The 21,408-nt window shown below is 38.0% G+C and overlaps 1 long non-coding RNA gene across 2 annotated transcripts in view; it reads left to right on the top strand.

Annotated features, from left to right (window-relative positions):
- Positions 1-20,748, top strand: part of LOC111771643 (uncharacterized) — a 642,377-nt gene extending 621,629 nt beyond the window's left edge. For both annotated transcript variants that reach the window (XR_011435060.1, XR_011435061.1), the window contains 2 exons: positions 253-341; positions 14,687-20,748. This is a non-coding gene — a long non-coding RNA (uncharacterized lncRNA). The remainder of the gene's footprint in view (positions 1-252; positions 342-14,686) is intronic.
- Positions 20,749-21,408: the final 660 nt, after the last annotated feature.

Below are 21,408 nucleotides of genomic sequence, written 5' to 3'. Positions count from 1 at the left end.
CATGCTAGCTGTTAAAGCTTCCACCTAGAAGAGATATGTAGCAGTTCTGCTCATATTTCAATGAGCAAGCCAAGTCACCTTAAAAGATTTGGAAAAATGGAATTCTAATGTGACTCTGGAAGGACGAGTCTGAGATAACATAGAACACTAATTATTACTGTAAATAAATGCATAGGGATATCAGAAACTACAATATAAAAGTAAAAAAGGAAAAGTCTTAATGACTGTTTTCTTCCATTCCCTGAAATACAGGTCTTGTCAGACTTTGAGTACATCCAATTTTTTTGTCAGACCACAAGAAGAGAAGAAAAGTTGACTTCATTATATAAGGCCAGTCGCAGGTGAGTTTTACACAGCGTTGTTATATTCTACATTAGAGGTAGTATAGACAACAGATGAGGTGCTGTGAAAATTACGACAAAGGAAACATCAAGTTTAGAGTGCATGATAAATTTATTTTTCATGTTTAGCAGAACCTCATATTTTCCTCTTTTTTGCTTAATATATCTTGTTTATTACATCTCAGAGTTTTCAAACTTTATAAAACATAATGCTATACATAAAAATCACACTGGATCCTTGTTCTATATACAGCTACTGGGCCCTCTTCCTTATTAGGTCTGTGGTGGGTCTGAGGAATATACACTTTTAATAAGCATTCCTGATTATTCTGAACGGGTGTTCTATGCAAACTCCATTTATAAATGAATGAAATCATTTGTAAGTAATGATAATGAAAATAAGTCAAAGTAATTCAGGAATTTCTGAATTATTTTGCAGTGAAAATCTATATTAATAATAAAGTTCATATCCCATATGCATAAATAAATAACACAGAACATGGCATAGTTCCTGCTAAAATAGATAAATCAGTTATGAGTAAAACTAATTACTTACTGGAAAAAATGGATTACATTTTGAATCTAACATATTAGCTGCTGAATTAAATATATCACCTTCTGCATCAGATCCATCATGCATTGAGTAAGTTATATCATCTGCTGCATTGGATGTCCTGCTGGAATCTGATGCATCACGTCTTGAACCAGAAACATAGCCTTCTAAATTAGATACATAACTTACTAAATCTAATATAAAATACACTAAATCAAAGTTACCACCCACTAATTCATGAGTATTGAAATGAATCTATTCTCAGGCTCCGTGTATCTTTAAAGAAACAGTGCATGACCCGCATCGTCCCTATTTCAGATTTTACTGGAGCAAGCCCCTAGAAACTTTCATTTTGTTTTACAGCTCTAAGAGATCAATTTTCTTGTACTTGGTGTATTTAAGACCACCAGTTATTAATGAGTTCTATTTAAACTAGTGATAGTTTGGTAGTCTATAAAGATCCTCTAGGTAAGGTTGTGACTGGTTTAAAATTCATATTGAATGAAAATGTTGCTATTATTTAATCAATATACTTAAATGTATGGATATGTTTTTAATGCTGTGAAAATCGTATTTTAAGTAATATGATTGTAAATTCAAACCTATTGCATTTGATCAGTATACAATCTATGCAACTGTACCTATTGTCCTCTGTATGTCATGATTAATGGTCTCCCAATTATGTGAACTACCTAGGCTTAGCATGATCCTCAATAACATCCTATTATTCTTGTATGATCTTTGGTAATGTATAAGAATTAATTGGTGTATTTAAAAGAATGATTATGACAAGTATTTTCTCAAATATACCACCTGCTGTATAACTATTCTGTCATAGTCAGTGTTTAATAATTTGAGTTTTTTGTGAGCTATTTTAAAACATTTTAAACAGGAAACATGAACAACTTTATGATAAAAACTAATTTTAAAGCAATGAAATAATTTCACTTTAGTGTACTCTCTTTCAATTTTTGCTATAAATTATTTTTCTAGAAAAAATAAAAAACACAAATAAGACACTTTATTTATTTTTTTATTAATGTTATGATAGATTACAAGCTTGTGAGATTTCAGTTGTACATTTTTGTTAGTCATGTTGTGGGTACACCACTTCCCCCTCCGTACCCTCCCCCCACCCCCCCTTTTCCCTGGTAACCACCGATCAGATCTCCTTCTCAATATACTAATTTCCACCTATGAGTGGAGTCATATAGAGATCGTCTTTCTCTGACTGACTTATTTCTCTTAACATAATACCCTCGAGGTCCATCCACGTTGTTGTGAATGGGCCAATTTCGTCTTTTTTTATGGCTGAGTAGTATTCCATTGTGTATATATACCACATCTTCTTTATCCAATCATCAGTTTCTGGGCATGTAGGCTGGTTCCACGTCTTGGCTATTGTAAATAATGCTGCGATGAACATAGGGGTGCAACGGACTCTTGAGATATCTGTTATCAGGTTCTTAGGATAGATACCCAGTAATGGGATGGCTGGGTCATAGGGTATTTCTATTTTTAACTTTTTGAGAAATCTCCATACTGTTTTCCATAGTGGCTGTACCAGTTTGCATTCCCACCAACAGTGTATGAGCGTTCCTCTTTCTCCACAACCTCTCCAACATTTGTCGTTCTTGGTTTTGGATGTTTTTGCCAATCTAACGGGGGTAAGGTGATATCTTAGTGTAGTTTTGATTTACATTTCCCTGATGATTAGCGATGATGAACATCTTTTCATGCGTCTATTGGCCATATTCATATCTTCTTTTGAGAAATGTCTGTTCATGTCCTCTGCCCATTTTTTGATCGGGTTGTTTGTTTTTTTGTTGTTAAGCAGTGTGAGTTCTTTGTATATTATGGAGATTAACCCTTTGTAGGATAAGTGGCTTGTAAATATTTTTTCCCAATTAGTGAGCTGTTTTTTTGTTTCAATTCTGTTTTCCCTTGCCTTGAAGAAGCTCTTTAGTCTGATGAAGTCCCATTTGTTTATTCTTTCTATTGTTTCCCTCAACTGAGGAGTTACAGTGTCCGAAAAGATTCTTTTGAAACTGATGTCAAAGAGTGTACTGCCTATATTCTCTTCCAAAAGACTTATTGTCTCAGGCCTAATCTTTAGGTCTTTGATCCATTTTGAGTTTATTTTGGTGTGTGGTGAAAAAGAATGGTCAATTTTCAATCTTTTGCATGTGGCTGTCCAGTTTTCCCAGCACCATTTGTTGAAGAGACTTTCTTTTCTCCATGGTAGGCCCTCTGCTCCTTTGTTGAAGATTAGCTGTCCATAGATGTGTGGTTTTATCTCTGGGCTTTCAATTCTGTTCCATTGATCTGTGGACCTGTTTTTGTACCAGTACCATGCTGTTTTGATCACTGTAGCTTTGTAGTATGTTTTGAAATCGGGGATTGTGATTCCGCCGGCTTTGTTTTTCTTGCTCAGGATTGCTTTAGCAATTCGCGGTCTTTTGTTCCCCCATATGAATTTTAGGATTGTTTGTTCAATTTCTGTGAAGAATGTTCTTGGGATTCTGATTGGGATAGCATTGAATCTGTATATTGCTTTAGGTAGTATGGACATTTTAACTATGTTTATTCTTCCAATCCATGTACAAGGAATGTTTTTCCATCTCTTTATGTCATCGCCTATTTCTTTCAAGAAAGTCTTGTAGTTTTCATTGTATAGATCCTTCACTTCCTTGGTTAAGTTTATCCCAAGGTATTTTATTCTTTTCGTTGCAATTGTGAATGGGATAGAGTTCTTGAGTTCTTTTTCTGTTAGTTTATTGTTAGTGTATAGAAATGCTACTGATTTATGCACGTTAATTTTATACCCTGCTACTTTGCTGTAGTTGTTGATTATTTCTAATAGTTTCTCTGTGGATTCTTTGGGGTTTTCTATGTATAAGATCATGTCGTCTGCAAACAACGAGAGTTTTACTTCTTCGTTACCTATTTGGATTCCTTTTATTTCTTTTTCCTGCCGAATTGCTCTGGCCAGCACCTCCAGTACTATGTTGAATAGGAGTGGTGAAAGTGGGCACCCTTGTCTTGTTCCTGTCCTCAGAGGGATGGCTTTCAGCTTTTGTCCATTGAGTATGATGTTGGCTGTGGGTCTATCATATATGGCCTTTATTATGTTGAGGTACTTTCCTTCTATACCCATTTTACTGAGGGTTTTTATCATAAATGGGTGTTGGATCTTGTCGAATGCTTTCTCTGCATCTATTGAGATGATCATGTGGTTTTTGTTTTTCATTTTGTTGATGTAGTGTATCACGTTGATTGACTTGCGGATGTTGAACCATCCCTGTGTCCCTGGTATAAATCTCACTTGATCATGGTGTATAATCTTTTTGATGTATTGCTGTAATCGGTTTGCCAAAATTTTGTTGAGGATTTTTGCATCTATGTTCATCAGTGATATCGGCCTGTAGTTCTCCTTCTTTGTGTTGTCCTTGTCAGGTTTGGGGATCAGAGTGATGTTGGCTTCATAGAATGTGTTAGGGAGTTCTCCATCTTTCTCAGTTTTCTGGAACAGTTTGAGGAGAATAGGTATTAAGTCTTCTTTGAATGTTTGGTAGAATTCTCCAGAGAAGCCATCTGGTCCTGGACTCTTGTTTTTGGGGAGGTTTTTGATTACCGTTTCTATTTCCTTACTTGTGATTGGTCTATTCAGATTCTCCATTTCTTCCTGATTCAGTTTGGGGAGATTGTAGGAGTCTAGGAATTTGTCCATTTCTTCCAGGTTGTTCAATTTGTTGGCATATAGTTTTTCATAGTATTCTCTTATGATCTCTTGTATTTCATTGGTATCTGTTGTGATTTCTCCTCTGTCATTCCTGATTTTATTAATTTGCGATTTCTCTCTTCTTTTCTTGGTGAGTCTGGCTAGGGGTTTGTCAATTTTGTTAATTCTTTCGAAGAACCAACTCTTTGTTTCATTGATCCTTTCTATTGTCTTTTTTGTTTCAATATCGTTTATTTCTGCTCTTATTTTTATTATTTCCCTCCTTCTACTGACTCTGGGCTTTGTTTGTTCTTCTTTTTCTAGTTCTGTTAGGTGTCGTTTGAGGTTGCTTACGTGAGCTTTTTCTTGTTTAGTGAGGTGAGCCTGTATTGCGATGAATTTCCCTCTTAGGACTGCTTTTGCTGCATCCCAAATGATTTGGTATGTCGTGTTCTCATTTTCATTTGTCTCCAGATAATATTTGATTTCTTCTTTAATTTCTTCAATGATCCATTGTTTGTTGAGAAGCGTGTTGTTTAGTCTCCACATTTTTGCACCTTTCTCTGCTTTTTTCTTGTAGTTGATTTCTAGTTTAATAGCGTTATGATCAGAAAAGATGCTTGATATTATTTCAACTCTCTTGTATTTATTGATGTTTGCTTTGGTTCCCAAAATATGGTCAATCCTTGAGAATGTTCCATGTGCACTTGAGAAGAATGTGTAACCTGCTGTTTTTGGATGAAGTGTTCTATATATATCTATTAAGTCCATCTGGTCTAATTTTTCATTTAATTCTATTATTTCCTTGTTGATTTTGTGTCTGGATGTTCTGTCCATTGGTGTTAATGGTGTGTTGAGGTCCCCTACTATTATTGTATTGTTGTTGATGTCTTCTTTTAGTTCTATTAAGAGTTGCTTTACAAATTTTGGTGCTCCTGTGTTGGGTGCGTATATATTTATGTGTTATGTCTTCTTGGTGGAGAGTCCCTTTTATCATTATATACTGTCCCTCTTTATCTTTCTTTATCTGTTTTGCTTTGAAATCTACCTTGTCTGATATTAGTATAGCGACACCTGCTTTCTTTTGTTCATTATTAGCTTGGAGTATTGTTCTCCATCCCTTCACTCTGAGTCTGTGTTTGTCTTTGGGGCTGAGGTGTGTTTCCTGGAGGCAGCATATTGTTGGATCTTGTTCTTTGATCCATCCTGCCACTCTGTGTCTTTTGATTGGGGAGTTCAATCCATTTACATTTAGAGTGATTATTGAGACGTGGGGGCCTACCACTACCATTTTGTGTCTTGTTTTCCGGTTTTCTTCAGTTTCCTTTGTTTCTCGTCCCATGGTTTAATCTGTTCTGATGTAGAGCTGCTACTCTCTGTTGTTGTCCTTCTACTTATCTCCTCTGCTCTTGGTTTTGTAGCCCCTTTCCTTTTTTGGATTTTTCAGGAATGAGGGTTTTCCTGAGGATTTCCTGAAGAGGAGGTTTTGTGGCAATGAACTCCCTTAATTTTTGTTTATCTGGGAAAGTTTTTATTTCTCCATCGTATTTGAAGGATATTTTCGCTGGGTAGAGAATTCTCGGCTGTAGATTTTTGTCCTTCAGATTTTTGAATATATCATTCCACTCTCTTCTAGCCTGTAAAGTTTCTGCTGAGAAATATGCTGATAGCCTGATGGGGGTTCCTTTGTAGGTTAGTTTCTTTTGCCTGGCTGTCCTTAATATTTTCTCCTTGTCGTTGACTTTTGCTAGCTTCACTACTATATGCCGTGGAGTTGGTCTTCTTGCATTGATAAAGTTTGGAGATCTATTGGCTTCTGTCACCTGAAGATCCATCTCCCTCACCAGATTTGGGAAGTTCTCAGCCATTATTTCTTTGAATAGGTTTTCTGCCCCTTTCTCCTTCTCTTCTCCCTCTGGTATACCTATAATCCTTACGTTGCATCTCCTAATTGTGTCTGATAATTCTCGGAGAGTTTCTTCATTTCTTTTAAGTCTTGCTTCTCTCTCCTCCTCTGCCTGCAACAATTCTATATTGCCATCTTCCAAATTGCTAATTCTTTCCTCCATATTATCGGCCCTACTGTTCAGAGCATCTAGATTTTTCTTAATCTCCCCTATTGTGTTCTTCATTTCCAATATTTCTGTTTGGTTCTTCTTTATCGTATCAAACTCTTTTGTGACATAGCTCCTGAACTCGTTGAGTTGTCGGTCAGAATTCCCTCTTAACTCATTGAGAATCTTAATGATGGCTGTTTTGAAGTCATCATCATTTAGGTTATATATCTCATTTTCTTTGGGATTGTTTTCTGTGTATTTGTTACTTTCTTTCTGTTCTGGAGATTTAATGTATTTTTTCATATTGCTTGATGTTGTTGATTTGTGCCTCCGCATGGAGATAGAGTTTAGTTGCTCCTTTCACTTGTTTCAGCTGCTGTGGTGGGGGGAGCAGCTGTTTATACTTCACCAACCAGGAACCCTGTCCGTAGTTGCTAACTGGGCCTGGGCCCCTCTTCGTAGCCACAGTGGCCCTTTGGATTCCCTCCTCTGCCGTGGGGGCCGTCACAGGGGGGCTTCAGGCTGCAGGTGCCTACTGTTGTTGCCCACCTAGATGCGCTCTCTCCTTGGGGTCTGCAACGGTGTTATGGGCTTTTCCAGCGGCCAGGGGTGGGATCACTTATATTTGTCGCTCCGTTGCTGTCGGCACCCACCAAATCTCACTTGTCCTCTATGGGTCGCAGGAGAGCTATTGGCATCTTCTACAGTCTGTGGTTAGTACACCTAGCTATGCTGCTTTTGCCCTGGGGTCTTCCAGCCTTGTGGCTGGCGGCTGGGTGCCTTCTACTGGTGCTGTGCAGAGGCTTTCCCTAAGGCTGCTGTGAGCCTGTAGGGTTTCCCCCTAGGCTACTAAGCTGGGTCTCTGGAACTCTCTCCAGCCCCAGTCCTCTCTGAGATCTCCAACAATCCCTAGCCTCACGGGGTGGGCAACGGCAGCTGGGGGTCGCCCCGCCCTCTGGGATTCTCTCCGGGCCTCTCCCGGAGCCGTGAATGCTCAGCGTGGCCCCTCTGCTAACGGCACACAGAGAGTTTTGTCTGCTGCCCAGGCGGAGCTCTGGCGCTTCCCCTCCGGGTCGCAGAACCGGCCTTTGAAAGTTCCCCCAGCCCCGGTCCTCTCCTCTCCGAGATCTCCAGCAATCCCTAGTCCCACGGGGCGGGCAACGGCAGCTGGGGGTCGCCCCGCCCTCTGGGCTTCTCTCCGGGCCTCTCCCGGGAGCCCTGAATGCTGGGTGTGGCCCCTCTGCTAATGGCAGGCAGAGAGTTTTGTCTGCTGCCTGGCGGAGCTCCAGCGCTTCCCCTCCGGGTCGCAGAACCGGCCTTTGAAAGTTCCCCCAGCCCCGGTCCTCTCTGAGATCTCTGGCAATCCCTAGTCCCACGGGGCGGGCAACGGCAGCTGGGAGACCTCCGTGCCCTCCGTGTCTCTCTCTGGGACCCTCCGGGCGCCCTGAGCACCAGGCTGGGTCTCCCCGCCAATGGCGGGGAGAGACTCTCCCCGCGGGCTCAGGTGTGCAACTCCAAAGTTTCCCTCTGCGTTTAGGAGTAATTGCGGGGGGTTTAGGTAGGGTTCTGGTCACCTGTTTCCACCGTCGCTCCTCTGTTGTGTTCTCACTCCTGCCCTAGATGTGTGTGGATCCTCTGGGGGCGTCCGTTCACAAATAGGACACTTTAAATCACCAAAAATATTATGAATCAGAGATTACCATTGTCATTACTCAGATATCTCCTCTGAAAATATATATATTGAACTGAATATTCTTGAAGTCATTTTAACAGACATTGCAATATGAGGCTGATTTGAGGCATTAAAACTTTTCATGTTTATGCTTAGTAGCTTAATTACTTCTTATAGCAATCATGTGAGTTAAGATAAGAAGTCTGTTATTCTCTCTTCCATTTTATAGATGAAGAAAAGATATAGACATTTTCATGTTGGCATGTTGAAAATATTTTAAGTAGGTTGTTTCATCTGTTAAAAAATTCATATATGAATAAGGTATAAAAAGTCAAAAATGAATCATTCTTATTTTTCTTTTGTCGAGGCAAATACTCTTCTTTCTTCATCAGGCTTTGTGCCTTTTAAAAATATTCTATTTACTTTAGTGCTCTATAATTGTGAGAATAATGAGTTTTTCCTCATCTTTCCTGAATTAATTCCATAAATCATTAATTTTACTATAACTTTATCTCACCTTCTAGAAACTCCCTTCAAGTCTATGAGTTCTCTGAACTCCTTTTACATTTCTTGAGAAATGTAGTACTGGATCTATATCATGATTAGGGAAGCCAGGGGGCATGAGAGATTAGCATCCAAAACACTGGTGGAAATACTCATCCACTTTTATGGTTTTTTCCCCCAGAAATGGCAAGAGAGTAGGTAGTATATAATCTACTTAAATTTGAAATAAAGTACAGAAGAAGGCTGATATAGGAAGAAGTGAATCAGTCAGACTTAAGACAAAAGCAAAGTGAGACTCATACTGGCAATCCTTTCTCCCTGTTAACCTTCCTCTTGGAAGAAAATCATCAGTTTTGATTTAATGAATTCGCTTTCTAATCCCATTCTTTAACACTCAAGGGTAACATTGAAATTGTATATCAACTTAGTGTTTGAAATGTCCTTGAATTCCAAGAAAATAAAATCCTACACAGAATACTTAAGCATAATGATGGGTCAGCTGGGAAGGACATTCAAGTAAGAGTCAGAAACCTTGGTTCCCAATGCGGGACCCATAACTATATAACCGCAAGGACGTCACTTTACATTTCCTGGCCTCATCTATTAAATAGAATTACAGATCTAACCTTCCCAAACACTGTACAATGTTATGAAAATTAGTTACTTTCCATTAGGTAAAGATTTTGAAGTTCTTAGAAGGGAAAGGAGGCGGTATATAAGTACAAGGACTACTTTTAAAAGTTATACGGCAGAAATAATAAAACAGCATCACAAGCTTCAGTTGAAAATCAAAGTTTCGTAAATTCTCTTATTCTATTGTCCTGAATTGTTATAAAGTTCCTCATCTTAATTTGTGGTAGGGGAAGGAGTATTGATTGAGAGACAAAAAAAATCACCTGTGTGACTAGTGCTCAGAAAGAAAGGAGGTGTTTGGTAAAAGACAAGGCTGGAGAAATAGGGAGAGACCAATCACACAAGGTCTTGGAAGCCATGCTAAGGATGTTGTTCTTTATCCTAAGAAGTAACTGAAAGTCACTGAAAGATTTTAAGCAGAAAAATGAAATGATCAGATTTGCATTTTATAAAGCTTACTCTATCTGCAGTGCAGAAAGTTGATACGTGGTGGACAGAAGTAGACACGGTGAAATTACTTAGGAAACTACTGCAGTAACTTAGGTTAGAGATGATGGGGAATCTGCCTTGGGTTTTATTAATGTAAATGAGGAGAAGTGGGCCACATACTAGTTTTCTTGAGTCAAGGGAGTCAGAGTGATCAGAAATAAGAGGAACACAGAGATAGATATGAATTGTCAATGTTCTTAGATTACAGAGGATGGTTGGTTCATGTGTATTCATTATAAAGCAAATAAACAAATTAAAAGAGGGTGATGCATAGACCAATGGGGACAGGTTTTCATGAAGCAAAGACTATGACTAATCTAATACTGAAAACCTGATACCCATAAGAAATAAAAAAGGAAATTATTAAATAGAAAATGTAAAATTGTGACAAATATATAGTAATATGACAGCAGTTTCAATCAATATAAATGGGATACTCATTAATTCTAAAAAAAGACAGATAGTTTAGAAAATGGAAAAATAGGATCCAACCAGATGTTGTTTAAAAGTACGTAGAAGGGCCGGCCCCGTGGCTGAGTGGTTAAGTGTCTGCGCTCTGCTTTGGTGGCCCAGGATTTTGCCAGTTTGAATCCTGGGCACAGACATGGTACTGCTCATCAAGCCATGCTGAGGTGGCATCCCACATGCCACAACTAGAAGGACCCACAACTAAAAAGAAAAAATACACAACTATGTACCGGGGGCTTTGGAGAGAAAAAGGAAAAATAAAATCTTAAAAAAAAAAAAGTACATGGAATACTTGGAAATAGAGGAAAGAAAAAGGAAATATCAAGCACTATGATAAGGAAAGCTCAATAGGTGATATTAAATATCTGAAAAATTAGAATTTCACCAAAAAAAATAAGGGAACAATAAGGATGTTATATTATGGTAAAAGGAACAATTGAACAAGAAGATATATCTATTATGTATGTATATGTATGTGTGTGTGTGCATATATATATATATACTATTAGGGGTATACCCCTAATAGTGCAACCTAAATATGTTCACCAAAAAGTGTCATAACTTCAGAGAAACAGATAAATCAACAATTTAATTAGAGACTTTAGTACATCCTTCTACAAAACTTAGAAATAAATCTGTTTTATATATACTCTACGTGTGTGTGTATGTGTATATAAATATAACCCCATAAAAGAAAAAGAAAATTATTTTCAAGCACACACAGAATATTTAAAATAATAGAACATTTATTTTGTCACATAGAAAGCCTCCATGAATCCCAAAAGATCAGTAAAGTGTGATAACATTAGCATCAATAATATTGGAAGAATAGCTTAAAATCACAAGCTAGAAATTGAAATGACATATTCATAAATAACCCATGGCATGCAAAGGGAATCATAAGAAATAAAGAAATATTTAAAACTAAGTGATAATGAGCCAGCCCTGATGGCCTAGCAGTTGAAATTCAGTGTGCTCTGCTTCAATGGCCTGGTTTCAGTTCCTGGGCATGGAACCACTCATCTGTCGGTAGCCATGCTGTGGTAATGGCTCACACAGAAGAACCAGAAGAACTTACAACTGTACACAATTATGTACTGGGGCTTTGGGGAGTAAAAAGAGGAAGATTGGCAATAGATGTTAGCATAGGGCAAATCTTCCCCATGGGGGAATAAAACCCCTAAGTCATAATGAAAACACTAATTGTCAGAATTTGTGGGTCACAGATAAGCAATTATTAGAGGAAAATGTGTACTGTTTGTATTTTATAAAGAAATAAGGATAATTTTTTTGTAGTTTTTTTTTTTTTTTTTGCTGGGAAAGATTTGCTCTGAGCTAACAACTGTTGCCAATCTTCCTTTCTTTTTTTTTCTTCCCAAAGCCCCAGTAAATAGTTGTATATTTTAGTTGTGAGTCCTTCTGGTTCTTCTCTGTGAGCCGCCACCACAACATGGTTACTGACAGGCAAGTGTTGCTGTTCCACACCTGGGAACTGAACCCAGGCTGCCAAACTTTAATTGCTAGCTCAAGGATGATTTTTAAATTGCTAAGCATTCAGCTCATTATTTTGGAAAGATTGCAACTAATTAAAACTAAAAGACTAATAGAATAGAAATGATAATGGGCAGAAATAGTAGGAATAAAAATAATAATAACACAGATAAAACTTGTTCTTTAAAAAGATTAATGAAATTGACATATTTCTTTCAAAACTGACTAACAAACCAGAAATAAAGAGAAAAAGAAAATAAACCATAATGAAATAAAGAATAACTACAGACCCAAAAGAATTCTAATAAATAATAAAGGACACAATTAATGACTCTACCTCATCAAAATGAATAAATTCATAGAATTATAAATGCCAAAAGTGGTAAAAGAAGAAATAAAAAATTTGAGTCATTCTAGAAGTATCAAAAAATAGAAATAGTATACTTTTGTTCCCCTAAATCTCAGGCCCAAATGGTTTTACAAGTGAGTTCTATCCAACTTTCAACTAATAGTTAATCTATATTTTTTAAAGTTTTCCTGAAAATATAAGAAAACCATAGTTCTCTAGCTCTTTTCATGATGCAAGTGTAGCATTTATTCCCAAAACAGATGTGAACTGTTCAAGAATGAATATATATTGACCATTTAACTTATGAATGTAAATGCAAAAATTCTCAAAACATATATTACTGAATCAAACAATATATTAAAAAATACATTATGTTTAATTCTCAAAGATGCAAGGATGTCTGTACAGCAGAACATTGATAAAGCTGAGGATGGCAGAACAACCAAATCGACCAAGCCTGGTTTTCCAACAGAATGTAGGCACCATTCTAGACTACTTACACTTAGATTGTTTTGGGAGAGACACTAAAGCCTCTATCTTGTTAATCAACTACATTTTTGTTGTTTGTTACAGAAACCAGACCTGTATCCTAACAAACAGCCCCACTGTCTCCCAAATCCTTTTTAATATTTCCTAATTACCAGTGGGTTGAAAAGTAATGTAGCACCAAAATCCCCTTTTAGAGTTTGCTTCCTAGGCTCACACCTGCCACCAACTATGTTGATCCAATTCCCTAGATAGATAGATTCTGAGATGGGAATTAGCATGTAGAAAGTTTACTGAGAAATGCATCACTTGTAGTAAAGTGAGAAATCCAGGATTAGGGAGAGGGAGAAACCAAGCACAATGTCCTTATAACTGAGTCCTCAACTGATAGTATAGTAGCTCTGGAGCTGGCATGACCATTCAGGGTTGCTCCAATTGAATCAAGGGTCTGGTCATTTATATCCCTTTATTGACTTGTCATTGGCTACAGGTTGCTTCCTTTTAGAGAACATAACCTTGAGTAGGGCAGTTCCCTATGAGCAACTGTAATTACCCATGAGGAATGCAGCTTCCACAGTAGCCAGTTCAGAGCCAGCAGCTGCGGGATGGATGCAACAGCACTGAAGAGCACCTAGGCATAGCACCATAGTATTCACTAGAATTCTCTACTATAACTACCAGCCTTCCATTTAACTATCTTCCCAACTACAAAGTATCTTATTCTACTGGTATGGAATTTAAAATGACCCTATTTAATGAGGTCCTTTGCTTTTAAATATGAAATGATGATAAAAATTCTCTCATAATAAGAGAAATGAGAAATAAATTATGATGAGGTGTTTTTAGAACTTTTGATAACCACTGTGTTGGGTAGTATGAACTGATAATTGCACTGTAATATTCTGTTGGTGGGAGTATAAACTTTTACAATTCCTAGGCAGAATATCCACGTTTTCTGACAGTAATTCTTCTAAGAATACATTCTATAAATATGCCTCACATATGTGCAAAGCAAAACATACAAAATATGCTTTGCAGTATTGTGGTAATGTCATAATATTGGAAATAATTTAAAAGTCCACTAACAGCATTTTTGGTCAAGTAAATTATGATATATTTAGTCAGTGGAAAGATGTACACCCTTAACAACAAGATCCCCCCAAAAAAACAGAATGAGGAAGTTATTAATTTATTGAGACAGAAAGAAAACCAAGATAAATTATTAAGTAGAAAAGTAATGTGTTGAAAATCTTGGATAGTATGAGACCATGTATGGCGGAAAATATTTGCATGTATATACCCAGACTATCTCTGGAAAGATATAAAAAAGTGATAATGTTTGTGGAAGCAGGATAACTTTTAGAGAATGCTAATAAATTTAGTACCATGTCAGTGAAAGACATCAGAATATTCTACCCCAAAATATACCATATTGGCATAAAGATTATATTGAACTGAAGGCAACTGAGAAAAATCAGACACAGGAAAAGCTCTCTGCCCTCCCCTTGTCTGCCTAGAACAGGGTCTAAATTTTCCTCGTGAAGTGGTCCCCCGCTCTCATCGGGAGAGGAGGAATCTCATTATCACCAGAGATGGAGAAGGTGATGAGATGAGTCTACACGAACAAAACCTCACTAAATGACCTTTATCTCCCATTAGTTTCCCCTGTATATTTACCTTCCCACAAGTTACTGCCCCTAGAAACCCAGACCCTTTTTTCTTTGTCTTGTCTTCTCCATAATTTATTGTCCTTTGTTAAGATGGTATATAAATTCCCCAAGTTTAACCACTTCCTTGAGTCTTCATTTCTTTTCTATTAGTCAGTGGAAAATGCATGTAAAAACAAATAAAAATATTAAGAGCAAATAAAATTTGTATGCCCTTTATCTCATTAATTTGTCTTTTGTTGGTCTAATTCACAGGCCCAGTCACAGGAGCAAAGAAGGTAGAAGAAAGATTTTTTTCCTCCTTCACAGCTATAGAGACCATGAAGGGACAATATCAGCTGGAACAACCTGCTCACTTTGGAGACTGCAGCTAAGATCTCGGGATGCCTGATAAAGCTGGCAAAAGATAAAAATGCTTAGGAAGTCAGTCTACTGGATTTCTGTCTGTAGGGTTCAATTGAGAGAGGGCAGTAAGAGTTGTCTCTCCCTGTCTTTTCCCTTTCAAATTTAGATCAGTGAGAGAAAACATTTGTGTGAACTACTTCATTGGGTCTTGTAACTTTTGTTTTGGCCGTTGTTATTGATCTATTCCCTCTCAAGAGCAGCCATAATTTTCCTTTGTCTTTGTCTTCCATGCCATTTGTTATAAGGGGAAGAATCATAGGGCAGAACATAGGCATAGATCCTCTAAGCCTGTTGTTAGAGCCAGCCTCACAGACTGCTTAGTTTATGGTTCTCATCAGACTGGTGTTCATTTGGACAAACTTCGCTGTGCGACAACAATAAAACTGGATTGAGATTCTCCTTCCATCCCCTGTTACATTCTGAGAGCTTGGATTGGATCCTGTGAAAGTGTTCTTTCCATTTTGTCTGCCTTCTGGCAGGTGCACATTATCAAACCTGCATCTGGTAGCTAGCTGTCAGGCTAAAAACCCAAGACATGAGGTACACAAGCAGCATTGTCTGTCCAATGGCGCCAACTCTCAGGGAAATTTGTCTAAATAGAGGGGCTATACCCATAAGGGGTCCTTGTTGTCTCTCTCCTTCATGGTCTTGTTAGTACTGAGAAAATTCCCAACCAAGTATTGCCTGCCTAAATTAGAGGGTCTGTGATTAAAGGCATCTCACTTTTGTAGGAGACTAGAGACAGGAATTTTCATCAACATCATCCTGACCACCTGTGACAATGAGAGTGCTTTCCATGGCGGCTGCATCTTCTGCATCTGCTCCAGAGATGCCTGTTGTGTCCATAATAACAATTTACTCTAATCCTGGAACATCGCCACTGGACCTTTCCATAAAAAGGCTTCCTGGTTTGAACAGCATTTGAGATGGGTACGTCCTTAGAGATTTTACTTGTTGATAGCCAAGTGATGGATGGATCTTTTGATTTGGAAAATCTTTTATATCAAAAAGGATTTTTAGAGAGCTCTCATCCTAAACAAATGCCTTATTGCTTTAAATGGGAAGATCAGATCGAAAGAAAGACACAACAAGCATTACAGCTAGCCTGAGGAACTCCCTTAACAAAATTAAAGAACAAAAATTAGGCTTAAAGTAAAGTTAAAATCCACACCCACCATAAAGTCTCCTTTCCCCTCTCCTCTCTATACTTCCCTGTACCTCCAATTCCTTATCCCTGACTCTTCAGAAGATCTTTTGGCTCTCTGGATCCCTGCCACAAATCGACTTCCCCAAACTCTGGCCCTACCTCCTCAAGAAATTTCTTTAATCCCCAAAACTCCTCCAAACTGACCCCCTCAAATCCCTTAAACATTCAGCTGCCCATTTAACTTCCCTTTATTTACAAGAATTGCAAAAAGTACTCTGGTCTGACCTCCAGGCATGGGCATAAAGTTACTCACTAAATGCTGATAACCAGGAAATCACTTTGACAGAGGCTCTGGGAACCCGCGGCAAGGCTAATTTTTCCTATCCCTCATTACTCCACCTACTTGCCAGGGCTCTCTACTCAAACCCCATATGTTCCATGCCTTCCCAGGAATGTATCTTTCTGAAAGTATCCTTGAATTCCTCTGCAAAGAATTCACGTTCCCCAGACAGAAGCAGATCTTTTACGTTGCAAAGCCCTTTTACCCCCACTTTTAGAAGATCTTACCAAATTTAGAGAGGAGCTAGAAATATTAATGGTCATTCACAATTTCATCTATAGGGACATCAACTGGCTACTAACAGATGTTCTTCCCACTCATTGTTATACTGTAATTATATGCCAAGCCAAATATCCTTCTGAGGAAGTCCTCCCCCTCCCCGCCCCCCACCACAAGGGAAACTAGTGGCCAGATTCTCTCCCAGGACCTCCTATAAATGACTAGGAAATGGCTCAGCTGGAGGTCAGTATACAGGGCCTGATAGGAACAATCACAGAGGGCTTTTCCCCTAAGGTGAGTTGATCTAAGGTTGAATTGTGCGCTCAGAAAGAAAGTAAACAAACCAAGGCCTTTGTAGAACACTTTATACAGACTTTCCCGAGGCACACTACATTAATCCCAGAGGTCCCAGAGCATAGAAATCTTTTAATGTCTGCTGTAGTCAGAAATCATCTCCCTAATTTTTAACAAAATCTAAAATAGTTTGGTTGGATTGGTAGGACAACCTCTCAGCATTATTATTGAGGCTGCTACCCAATTCTTTGAATATAGCATGCAAGAAAGCAAGAAAAAGAAAGAACTAAAAACACTAGTCTTTGACTTGCAAATAGAGTCATTTTTTTAAAAAATATTTTATTGAGGTTACATTGGCTTATAACATTGTGTGCATTTCAGGTGTACATTATTGAGTCTTTACAAAACAAAAAGGTGACTGAAAATAACTCAAAGCCTTGCCAACCACAAAGCTTCCCGTATCCATCTCAAGACTTTTGCAGATGCTATAAAAAGCCAGGACATTGAAAGTGGAAATGTCCTGCACTTAAAAGAAAGGAAAGCTTACAGAGAAACTCCCTTAGACTCCAGCACCCTTGCAAGGTCCATTTTTCCTGTTCTGTGAGACAACTCCTGATAAACCTCACTGATTGACGGAGTCAGCTGATCCTTGGTTGTACCTCAGTATCCATTGTTAAAATTAAAATAGAAGATTGGGAACTAGATTTCTTTATTGATACTGGCACAACTTTCTCTACTATCTGCTCAGAGGATTTCTCTCTACCCACCAATTCCAATTCCATCGGAGTCTCTAGGCAGCCTATTTTACTGCCCATGTCTCAGGCTACCCCAATATCCGTAGGTCCTCTTAACACCCACCATGTCTTTCTATTTTCTGACACCTCACTGGCTAGCCTTTTTGATAAAGATATGTTATGTAAATTGAATCCCACTATACAGTTTAATGAGATGGGCTTTTTTATCTCCCTGCCCTCACACTAAATCTCAAACTTCCTACTTTCCCTAATGTAGACACATTTCGATTCAAAATCATCTGAAGAGGAACCAAACTTAACAGGTGCCCCAATTAGTCTTTGGAACTCACATGCAAATGAGACTGACTACTACTAAATGCAGAACCTGTGCACATTGCCTAGACAAGGAATATACCTTTCTCATTAGTAGCCCAACACCCTCTCTCTTAAGATGCAGAACAAGAAATTAAACTTATAATAGACTCACTTTCACAGCAAGGTATTCTCATTGTTACCTTCTCACCCTGCAATACCCCAATCTTGCCAGTGAAAAAGGAGAATTCGATTCAGAAGGGAATCAATACGTACAAGAGCTAAGGGCCATAAACTCTTGTAATTTCTTGCCATCCCATACTCCCCAACCCAGCTACTGTTGTTACCTCAGTCCCTGCTGACGCAGCCTCATTTACAGTAACTGACCATTCCTCAGCTTTCTTTAAGATTCCACCCTGACTGAATTTTTTATGCATTTATATTTAGAGAAAAACAACAAGGACTTGCACACCTCTGCGTTACTGTGCGTTCACCTCAAAATTTTCCCCAACGCTTTAAAGCTGATGTAGACTCTATAGCCGTTATTCAAGACTCCTCCTTTGTGCAATATGTTGATGACCTCTTACTTTGTAACGGAACTAAGTATGGTGCTCCTATAGACTCCCTCATTCTTCTAAATGCACTAGCCAAATGATACCACACGCTTCAAAATCTAAACTTCAATGGGTACAAACAACAGTTACCTACTTAGAACATGAGATATCTCAGCGTACTCAAAAACTCACCTCAAAGTACCTTGAGTCAATCTTGTTCTTCCTTCTGTTTCTTTAACAGTTAAATATATTTTTAGGGGCAGCTGGCTATTGTTGTCAATGGATTTCTAATTTTCCGCCCTTGCTAAAACTTTATGTGCCCTCCTCCCAGTCAGTCCTTCAGAACCCATTTCCCGGCCCTTAGAGGCATTAATCACCTTTGAAGCCTTAAAAGTAGCACTGTCCACATGCCTAGCTCTTGACTTACCTAATTTTGGCAAACCTTTTCACCTATATTGCCATGAAAATAATGGGATTACTGCAGGTGTTCTAAGACAAACTTTTATGTCTCATATATGTTCTATAATATGTTTCTCATGTTAATTAGACCCTGTGGCATTGGGCATGCTCCTGTGCCTGTGTATAGTAGCTGCAGCAGCTGCTTTAATTGACAAGGCCAATACCCTAATATTAGGCTCTTCCATTCACCTCTATGTTCTCCATGTAGTCTCTGCTCTTTTACAAGTCCATAAAACACAGCACTTCTCTATGTGGCAGCATAATATCTATGCACAGGCCCAATGAACAAACTCCTCCATCAACTTACATTGCTGTTATTCTCTAAATTCAGCTACTCTGCTACCCTTCCCTGATGATGGGGAGCCCTACTCCATTCCACATGATTGGCTTGCAACTATAAAAATGGTCTCAAACCCACAAGAGGACCTTTTAGATACCCCTTAAACAACCCAGACATTCTTCTATTTTGTGATGGCTACTATAAATGAAATTTCTGGGGAAACATAATAACTATTATGCCATAGTTTCCCCACATGAGACATTTGAAGCATACACTTTGCCAAATGTAAAATCAGCTCAATAGGTGGTAAACTCCCTGACATCAATCTTGGCCATGATTATTGGATTTGATACCAAAAGCAAAGTCAACAAAAGCAAAAATAAACAACTGAAACCACATCAAACTAAAAAGTTTCTGCACAGCAAAAAAAACCATCAACAAAATGAAAAGGCAACCTCAGAATGGGAGAAAATATTTGCAAATCATATATCTGATAAAGAGTTAATATCCAAAACATATAAGGAACTCATACAACTCAATAGCAAAAAAACAATCTGATTAAAAAATGGGTAGAGGAACAGAATAGACATTTTTTTCAAAAAATACATATAGATGGCCAATAGACACATGAAAAGGTACTCAACATCACTAATCGTCAGGGAAATGCAAATCAAAACCACAGTGAGATACCACTTCACAGCTGTCATAATGGCTATTATCAAAATGACAAGTAACAAGTGTTGACAAAGCTGTAGAGAAAAGGGAACCCTTGTGCACTTTTGGTAGGAAAGTAAATTGGTGCAGCCACTATGAAAAACAGTATAGAGTTTCCACAAAATATTAAAAATAGAACTACCATATTATTTGGCAATTCAAATTCTGGGTATTTATTTGAAGGAAATGAAATCACTGTTGCAGAAAGATATCTGCACTACCATGTTCATTCAGCAGTATTCATAATAGCCAAGACGTGGAAATAACCAAAGAGTCCATCGATGAATAAATGAATAAAGATAATGTGGTGTGTGTGTGTATATATATATATACACATACACAAATAACATGGAATATTATTTACCCATAAAAATGAAGGAAATTCTGCCATTTGTGACAACATGAATGGAACTTGAGGGGCATTATGTTAAGTAAAATAAGTTAGAGAAAGACAAATACTGTATGATCTCACTTATATGCAGAATCTAAACAAAAAAACAACCCGAACTCATAGGTACAGAGAACAGATTGGTGGTTGCCAGAGGCAAGGGATGGGAGATGGGGGGCTGGGAAAATGGGTGAAGGTGGTGAAAAGGCACAAACATCCAGTTAGAAGATCAATACGTTCTGGGGGTGTTATGTACAGCATGGTGACTATCGTTAACAATACTGTATTGCACATTTGAAAGTTGCTAACAGAGTAGATCCTAAAAGTTCTAATCACAACATTTTAACTAAATTTATTGTGGTAATCATCTTGCAATATATACTATATACGTATATCAAATTGTGTTGTGCACTTTGGACTAATACAACGTTATATGTCGATTATATCTCAATAAAACTGAGAAAAAGAGAATTTTAGTACTCTGAAATACACCTTACCATACCAGAAAAAAAATCAGCTTCAAACACTGAACTCATAGCTCTTATCAGAGCCTGCACATTGGCAAAGGGAAAAACTGCCACTATTTACATTGACCTGGAGTCAATGTTAAAAAGCATATCTGGAATATGCTTTTGGAGTCTGCTATGCTGTTGGCACAATCTGGAAATCTCATGGATTCTTAACCTTTGCAGGTACTCATTGCCAACAGACATATAATTGCTGTCCTATTTCAGGTTATTCATCTCCCTGCTAAAATTGCTACTATTCACTGTCCAGCCCATACCAAGGAAACTGACATTATATCTCTACAAAATGATAAGGCTGACAAAGCTGCTAAACGCATAGTTGAAAGCGGACCCCCTATCCTTTTTCCATCCAATTTATAAACCTGTTTTTATTCTTGACTGATTTTACTATCAGAATGCCCCACTATCTGAAAAGGACAGAAGAATGCCAAATAATTATGACCAATTATACATAGAACCAAATGGATTTCCTGTAGTCCCCTGTCGTTTGATCTTTTGGCTTGCACTAATATCCCATCAGATAGGATGTATGTTCAGACAGGAAATAGCTAAGGAACTAAAAGATAATTGGTGCTATCCTGGCATTCACAAAAATTCTGCACAA

This window comes from Equus caballus, chromosome X (assembly GCF_041296265.1).
Source record: "Equus caballus isolate H_3958 breed thoroughbred chromosome X, TB-T2T, whole genome shotgun sequence".
NCBI lineage: Eukaryota > Metazoa > Chordata > Mammalia > Perissodactyla > Equidae > Equus > Equus caballus.
This window is presented reverse-complemented; position numbering and strand designations above follow the sequence as displayed.